Source organism: Mustela erminea, chromosome 10, assembly GCF_009829155.1.
Source record: "Mustela erminea isolate mMusErm1 chromosome 10, mMusErm1.Pri, whole genome shotgun sequence".
NCBI classification, from domain to species: domain Eukaryota; kingdom Metazoa; phylum Chordata; class Mammalia; order Carnivora; family Mustelidae; genus Mustela; species Mustela erminea.
In genome coordinates, this window is record NC_045623.1 from 41,744,647 (window position 1) to 41,754,071 (window position 9,425).

The 9,425-nt window shown below is 38.6% G+C and overlaps 1 protein-coding gene across 1 annotated transcript in view; it reads right to left on the reverse strand.

Moving 5' to 3' along the window:
* The window catches only part of ADGRL2 (adhesion G protein-coupled receptor L2), a 508,892-nt gene that overhangs the window by 472,943 nt on the left and 26,524 nt on the right, over positions 1–9,425 (reverse strand). The gene's annotated exons all lie outside the window — the stretch shown is intronic.

The window sequence follows — 9,425 nt, forward strand, 5'->3', positions numbered from 1 at the left end:
GAGATGGTGACCAGTTTAAATAAAAATAGAGTGGTATATAATAAATCTCTATGTGGCCAGTATAAAAGGTAAGGATGTGTATAATGTAGGTGTAAGGCTTAGAATGATCATTCATTAGAAAGAATTTTGTTACATCTAGAAAGAGAACACTAGCTAATATCTGCTGGTCGTAAGTTCGAAGTAAAGATGTATTCATGCAGTGATACATTTTAACAGTTTTACAATTGCTACTATTCTCCCAGCAAAATACACTGATAGTGATGGAACACAAATTAAAAGTAAAGGAACTGAAACTAATATAACATTGAATGTCAGCTATACTTCAATAATTTTTTTTTTTTAAGTAAAGGAAGAATACTCAGTGAATTCTCACAGTGTGAAGTGGAAATTTCCAGAAATTTCAGGTATTTGGGCTTCATCTTCAGAATCACACAGCTCAAACAAGGTATAAATGGCTATCAGTCTCTTTATAATAATTTATATGTGCCAGTTCAAAACAAGAAAAAAAGGCAGTGATTATGTATTTTTTAAATTTTTTTTTCCAATCAACATGCATTACTTGGGTAGTAAAAGAAGAATATACATTTTTTTTTTTAAAGATTTTATTTATTTATTTGACAGACAGAGATCACAAGTAGGCAGAGAGGCAGGCAGAGAGAGAGGAGGAAGCAGGCTCCCTGCTGAGCAGAGAGCCCAATGTGGGACTCGATCCCAGGACCCTGAGATCATGACCTGAGCCGAAGACAGCGGCTTAACCCACTGAGCCACCCAGGCGCCCCAAGAATATACATTTTTAAGGAGATACTGAAATGAATCCATTAGCACTTTCCCAAAGGGAAAACAAGGCAGAAACATGCAATGCCTTATTCAGACTTTTTTGGGGGGCCACAAACTATATTCTGCTCTTTATGTCAGAAATAACCAGTATCTGTTTCTACTGAACCCCAGTTAATTGATTAATGCACTCATAACACAGTTAAAATATTGAAAGGCTTGATATTTTAAAATAGTATAAGCAGTATGTGGGTTGGATTCCCCCCCCCCCCCAAGGCAACATTCAACCTTGTATAGATTCAGTCTTTACAGACTGAAAGAGGGATTAGCAAGGACTGTTGGGAGACAGAGAGCTGCAGAAAAACAAGTCTTGGACCCATTGTGTCTGGAAACCTCAGTGGAACACAGAGATGTGGGAAGGTCCTAAGGATTCACTAGCAACTGGCTTGGAAAGATGGGAAGAGGATATGGGTGAGAGGGAAGGAAGAAACAGGGAAGGACTCAGCCTGGAGGTTGGAGGGTGGAGTGAAGGAGGAGGAAAACAAGGGATCTCTACAGGCGTAGCTATGAAGTAGTTGCATGCGATCTGCCTTTTTCAAAGTGTTTTCTGACCCTCTTTGAAAACCACTCCATGCTGTAAATGGGGCCAAAACTGGGTTAGGGAACATTGTAACCTCATTTCACCTTATTTAGCTATGTGCCAGAGATCTCAGCAGGTAGTTCAATTAACTCCCACTAGTTAAATGAGAGGAAAATGAGGTTACCCAGATTAACAAAACACAACTCTTGGTTCTCTTCCAAATCAGGGGGAAGATGGCTCCTGGCTGACCGAGCTGGTTCAGCCCTGGGCAATTGCCCATTTGCCCAGGAGCTTCTGAGCTAAGGGCCACAGTGCTTTCTGCAACCTCACCAATGGCAGTGGAGACAACCTCAAAGGATGGCTGAAGCTTGAAAAGTGATGTTGAATATTGTATTTTTCCAATTTTCTTCTCTCTCTTTATGGAGCTCATGTGTAACCTCCATGGGGACAAGATGTCTCATGGGATTTTACATCTTAGAGAATTGGAATAAGACAGTTGTATTTCTTAGACCTTGAATTTTGTAAAATTATTTCCCTATTGACAGTTTATTGGGTTTCTTGGTTTAGAAATCTCAATTAGCTCCTTTATTATTGTCACAAATTGTTTTCCAATATGTGCAGTTATTTTTCGTATGTTTAAACTATTTGTCACAGATAATGATAGAAATAACTGGAAAATATTTAATGAACAAATATTTTTAGTGTTATCTAAAGTTCAAATTAAGTGTCTTTAGTCTGTATTTATTTTCAACTTTAATGAGTAGTTCTATTGACAATGACTGATGTTAACAAGTAAAGAAATGACATAAATGCTGCAATACACTGAAGTTCTAATCTGGGAACACAAGAGTTCAGAGCATGTCTTCATTACTGTTATCTATATGCTGATGAAGAGTTATTAGTCATAGTTTATTTATTTTAAGGCAATATATTGCAATGATATATATGGGCATGATCAGCAGACTGGTGTAAATCCCTGCACTGGATGGCCTTGCCTCTGTGCCTCAGTTTCCTTATCTGTAAAATGGGCTTAATAAAAACTACACATCAGATAATTTTGTTAGGAGGATAAAATAAGCTTGTAAAAAGCACCTTGTGATTACATAATAAGTGTTGGCTATTGCTACTAGTCTACCATTATTATTATTAATTATATAAAGCTTTAAAAACTGTTTAATTCCTTTCCACCAATATGTTTATCCATACCTTCTGCTCTTTAGAAAAATATTTCTCATCTGTTTTATACAGAGGCAGGGTAGTCTTACACTATATGTTCTAAAATAAAACTTCTATTTGACATTAAAACTTTTATTTCACACTGCTTCAGGACAGATTGTCAAGTTTAATGTCATACAGTTCTTAGCTGAACAACTGAGACAATTTCAGTTTCACCTAGTAATATTAGGTTGGGCATCTACATTTTTGGTATAAAAGAGAAATGAAGTTAACTAACAGTTACCAAGCTAAATATTTGCCCTTTTACCTTATTTAGTCTTTAGTTAAATGAGTGAAGCATTTCTCTATTTTACAAATACTAAGCTAGAGTCTGAGAAATTCAATTACTAGGTCAAGGTAACATGGTTGATGATGTGTGAGGCCCCTCTTAATGCGTAAGGGCGTCTAGTTAGTTGCCCTTGATGGAAGTTTACTAGGCAAGAGATTCTGGATGAAGGTAAGTAGGTCTGTTTAGAGTCACCTAGCGGGTTAGCCTTGTGTTATAGAACAGGCGTGGGCTTGGGATCTGCCAACTCTGTCATCAGCTGGGTGACCCCAGCCCACGACGCAACTTGTCGGAATTTCTGTTTCCTTGCCCGTAAGATTCAGAATTGTCATGAGAACCAAATTAAATAGTGTCCAGAAAACACTAGGCATACAATTTAAGGTATCATTATGACATGGAATGATAATTTCAAAAAAGGGTGATCGTGAAGTTGAGAGAATAAATAAGGACATCTGGTGGGAGCTTAGACTATTACATAAAAAATGAAGTTATTTTATTTGGGCACTTTCATTCTTTACTTCCAAAGTTCAGTTATTACCTGATACCTCAAGAGCATACAAAAAGGTTTTCAAAGAAATTAAAGAAAAGACAAATATTTTTATCTTGGGGACCAAAGCCAAGAGACATACAGGCTGATTATAAAATAGATAAAAATGCTATTTATGTAATAACTTTCAAGTGCAATACATATCAAGATAATTTATAAGACATGAGTTGAAGAATGATGGCACAATAGTGTTCAGAAAAATAGAAGACCAAAAGTTCTTACATGCTCATTGTGCAGTCTTGGATATTAGCACCTGTGTTATTTAGGAAGCACTGCAATGAAATGGAGAGCATCTAGAAAGCCTCCCATTTTTGTCCCATAGAAACAAAAAAAATCTCCAATAAATGCATGTAGATGCCAGCATTTTTCTCATAACTTGCACTGATCAACAAGAACCACCAAAAATGCTAAAAGCGATCAGCACAAACTTTGAACCACAGAGACAGCGATGGCTGTGTAGAGCCTTCCTTTGGGGTGCATATCATTAAGGAGTATCGGAACACTGCTACTATTAATAAGACTACAAATTGTAGCCGATCAAACCAGAAGGAGCCTTGAATGTATTTGCTGGGAATTGCTTAAGGCTTAAACACCAGGGACTTGAAACAAACTGTTCTTATCACCTTTTTCCAAACAGAGATTTAAATTTACAATGAAAGTGCCAGCACCAGCTGCACTTGAAGAAAGCACCACATGTCTCCATCAGCCCCAAGAAAATGGAATGGAGCCCAGTTCAAGCTGGAGGTGTCGTCGTGCTCTAGCCAGCTGGGTGACACCAAGCTGGTGTAAGTGATGAGGTGCTAATTAAAGGGGGTGAACAGTCTTATTGTAGGCACCTGCCAGTGGCCTCCGCGGACTCAGCCAGAGCCTTGGGCATCCCGCCGGGCCTGCCGTGCCACGGGAAGCACGCGTGAATTTCGGCATTTTTCTTACGGCACCTCACCTTTCATTATTTTACCCCACTATGGTTTTCGTTGGAGACGATGACTCCTCTCACCCCTCCCCCTATTTATCTACTCTCCTGAGTAACAACGATCACGTGATCCGAAGTGTTAAGCACAGACCCTTGCTGCCAGCAGAGAGTAAAACAATAAAAACTAGATTAAAGTCTTGAAAAAACACAAACAAACAAATGAAACCCCAAACTACATAAAATGCAGATATACTGCACCTGGGGGGTGGGGGCAGGAATCATACCCAAACACACAAGGAATGTTCTCTTCAATTTCCCAGCAGTTTCAGAGTTGTTCCATTCACTCCGCTTGGCCCTCTTCCTGTTGAAACCACACAGCGTGGCCACGCTGCAACCAAAGCTACGTTATAGGGCAGGAGCATTTAGAAATACTTGCAGCAGCCTGTGGAAGCTGCTTTTCAAAGACAGAGAGCATGACATAAACTAAAGCAGCTGAACCACTGAAATAAGAAAGAAAAAAAATCACTTTTTTTCTATTTAAAATGATTAAGATTGTTGAGTCCACAGTACATTGATTATCCAATATTCACTGTATCTATTAAATGTTCATGGGCATCTGTTTAGTTTTTCATGTGACTAGTAAGCAGACTATTGAATCTATTATCCAAAGGAGGGGGGAAACATTATTTTATAGTGAATTTTAGGAGTGTGTGTGATCTAAAGTTATTCTCTGTCCCAAACACTTTTTCCCCCCATAGTGCTAAATCTGGAGCCATTATTTTGCCTACAAACTTTTTTCTCTGTGTTCTAATACCACTTTTAAAGAAGTTCTTTGATAAATTGGTTGAAGTCCTTATTCACGTAATTTCTGTTCATTGTTCCAGTTCTGCCCTCTGTAGAAACAGAATAAACCCACCTCCCCTCATACACATTTCCTTCAGGGTCACACAATGTTATTGTGCCTCAAGATAGTAATTGTTGGTAGGGATTCTGACACTACAACCTAATAATAACCTAGTATTTTCTCAGGCAAGTTCCTTACCCAACTAGTGCCTCCATTTCCCCATCTGTAAATTGGTTATCATAATCCCTCTCAGAGGGTTGTCATGCCTCTTCTATGATACATCACAAGTAAACCTTAGCAAAATGCACAGTGAGTATTGAGTATCGGTTCAAGAGTAGTTCACCAGGAATGGTCAACCAATCAAGAGAACAAAGGAAAAGCAGGTCTGTGAACACAAAAGATATATTTGATTTTGGACAAGTTGAACTGAAGTATGTGCGGGACAACCATGGATCTTTCTAGTGGGCAGCTGGAACACAACATCACCATTTAGGTGGTCTGGACTAAGCAGGTAGATTTGAGTATTCGTGAGATAAAAATATGGTTTAATTCATGGTTGTCATGAACATATAGTGTCTGAGGCCAAACATTTGGAATGAGGATGGAATCTAAGAAAATACTAATAGTCAGAACAGGAGGGGCCAGATGAGGAGCTTGAGAAAGACACAAGGTGACTACAGGCAAACATATGGTCTTGTACATTAAAGTAACACAATGTTATCTGAAAGCAAGTGTAATGAAAGATATTTAATGATGTGCTGCAAACCGGACACTTAGCAATTCTTTATGTAAGAATTTTGTGAGATTCCAGTGGAATGAAATGAAATCCATTATAAGGAATTAAGAGGTCCTAGAAGATGAAAAAGGGAAGGTGGCTGAGCATACTATTCTTTCATTAAATTTGCTTAGTTAGAGAAGAAGGAAGGCTCTTGGTATGACAAGAGGGAGCACAGGTGGAGGTTTTCACTTTGGAGAAGAGAAAGGGCATTGTTTTCCCTGCTAAATGCAATTCATCTTTTTCTCCTCTTTTTGAGCACTGAAAGAATATTTGCCTTATAGCTAGATTTATAGTATTTTTTGTACCTCCATAATTCATCCTTCCTTCCTTCCTTCCTCTCTCTCTTTCCTCCCATCCCTGCTTCTCTCTCTCCCTCTTTTTTTATTCCTTTCCTCTTGCCTCCCTTTCTCTCTTTCTCTCTTTCTTTCTTTCTTTCTTTCTTTCTTTCTTTCTTTCTTTCTTTCTTTCTTTCTTTCTCTCAGTGGCCCATCTATTCAAGCTTTCTCAGTACTTTAAAGTATAATCATGGAGACCTCAGAGATGTGAACTAGTCTGAAACTGTCACATGATTTTATTCTCCTCCTTTTTTCTTCCTCTTCTTCTCCTTCATCTTTTTTTTGTTTGTTTGTTTGTTTATGTTCTTTCCAAACCATATATTTGTTTTAAATTTAAATGTCTAGGGGGAAGAGTTTTCTTTTTTCAATGGAAAAAGTAAATTTGGAACTAGTTCTTAGGGTTCTTTGACATTGGTGGTGAGTCTGGAAGTACATGGATTTTGTGACCCAACTCCCCCTTCCTGCACTGTGATCAAGACTCTCTTTTCTACACAGCTTGGAATAGCCTTTTTTTTTTTTTTAAGATTTTATTTATTTATTTGACAGACAGAGATCACAATTAGGCAGAGAGGGAAGCAGGCCCCCTGCTGAGCAGAGAGCCCGATGCAGGACTCGATCCCAGGACCCTGAGATCATGACCTGAGCCGAAGGCAGCGGCTTAACCCACTGAGCCACCCAGGTGCCCACAGCTTGTAATAGTCTTAAAAATTTTCAAAACAACCAGCTCCAGGAAAGTCACTCTTAGTCTAAGTTGATGCTTGAGTTGACAACAATTTGATATCCTTATAGTTGGCTCCTTTTCTATCTATTTGATCTCCTTGCTCCCATCTTTATCCTTGTACTGTTGTCCTTGTCTTCTGTACTACTCTGCCCATCTCCTCTCATAGATTATCCTTTCCAGTGTGACAGTCATTTTTCTCCTTAAGAAAGAGGAAATCATTTCTGAAATTATTAAAGATTACAACATTCTTTTCCCACCGTCTATGAGGACAGCAATTAGACTAAAATTGGTCAAATTTTTATTTCAAGAAATAGAAAAATAGAGAATCCTAATTCTCTTTCATAAAATACTTTAAAATATGCATAAATGCTTTTAAAATCTTTGGAGAAAGATCTCATCTATATAGCTTAAAGGCAAGTTGTGGCCTTTGAACAAAGTTGTCAGGCAAGGAAGAAAGGGAAGGCGGTATCAGGACATGGACCAAAGTCATGGAAACTGTGATGGTCAACCTGTGCTTGGGGTAGGGGCTGACTGTGCACACGTATTTTTAGCTAAGTACCCACACCCAGGTAAAACAATCGTCACCATTTTTGGTATACTTTGAGATATAATAGCCATGAATAGAATATGAGTATATTTTTATGCCCATAAATATATTTTTCAAAACTGTTCAGGCACAAACTTTTTTCAACTAGAAGTTTAGAGTTTTATCATACCCTTATTGACTTTGAAGTACAAAAACTGATGTCCACGAGTTCCAGAAAACTGATGAAATAGAGCACTAAAGTCTTAGAAACCTAAGAGCCCAGCACGCTGAGGCTGATTGCTTTAAGGCCCTGGGTCCTCAGGGCAGCAATCACATACTATCTAACAAGGTGCTTTGTTAGAGAAGGTTAGGAAGCGTGCAGGTGGCAGCATCTATCTTCGTCAAAGTTACAATCTTTCTCACTGTTCCTTGAATCTACATAAAATAATGATGAAAAGTGTTCATCATACTCAAAACTCAATCTCAAACAAAATGACCAGTAATTGAAAAAACAAAGGTAATTGGCCATGAATGATAGAAGAAATTTCACAAGGGATCTTACTGACTGAAAGAAGTTCAATAACTCTAAAACACTGGAAATATTTTAAGCACCACCAGCCTTAATGTGAGAGTGTTGGTAAGGAAAATTTATAAGAGTTCTTGATAGAGCATCATGCAGTGATTTGACTATTCTCTGTAATTTCTGAAATGGACTGCATTTGCTGAACTGATCAGCAATCCCTCCCCTTATCCACCAGCAACTTCATGCTCATTAAATGACACAGGCATTGCTTTTCTTAACCCAAGTGTTGAGTTTATTGAATGTGCAAAACTCTATAAGTACAAAAGGAAGCATTTTCTCTCCAATTTATTCATCCGTTCAACCCATATTTATTGCATATCTATTATGTGACCAGATACTATTTTAGGTCCCTTAGGTTAAGCAAGTGAAAATAAAACAGAACAGACACAGTAACCCTGCCTTCTTGGAGCTTAAATTCTAATGGGGAGATAGATAAGAAATATAATAGGTCTTTTCCTGCTTCAGAACTCAGACATATTCCATAGGTTTTTTTGCTTTTACATGAATTAGACATGTCACTTTCAGCTATTAAAAAGTACAGTACTGTGCAAGCCAAAATGTTTCTTTCACATCCAATTCAGAACTCCTTTCTCTTCCCCAACTCAAGCCTGCCCACACCAGGACCTCTACTAGGGACAGGAAACCTAGCCTCTTCCATCTACCTCTTCGTTTTCCCTTCTCCCATCACTAATTCAGCTTCTGAATTCCTTCAACCGTAAGAAGCCTGGGTGGTTTTTCTCTTTCTTTCTTTCTTTCTTTCTTTCTTTCTTTCTTTCTTTCTTTCTTTCTTTCTTTCTTTCTTAAGATTTTATTTATTTATTGACAGAGAGAGAGGCAGAGAGGCAGGCAAAGAGAGAAATGGGGAAGCAGGCTCCCTGCTGAGCAGAGAGCCCGATGTGGGGCTCGATCCCTGGACACTGAGATCATGACCTGAGCCAAAGGCAGAGGCTCAACCCACTGAGCCACCCAGGTGCCCCCTGGGTGGTTTTTCTAAGAGCCCTCTTACCACCTTCAGTTCCAGGTACCAGGAGAAAGAGTGGCTTAAACATTTCAGCACTCTAGAGTGAGGAGTTGGTCTCCTCTTCAGATCTACATCTTGATTGGAACAAATGGATCTGTTTTGAAGTTCCTTGCTTGACTTGAAGTGGGGAGAAAGTCCAGCCCTTGCTCCATGGAAGGAAGATGCCACGATGTCACTCCTGATGACAGGCCTTAACTTTTCCTTTTCAAAGCATTTTTCACTTTTCCTAATTAGTTTTATGATGTTAAGGTGGAGGTGAGTGATGGTAAAAGCTAAAAGGTGACAGAATCATTTTTGTTATC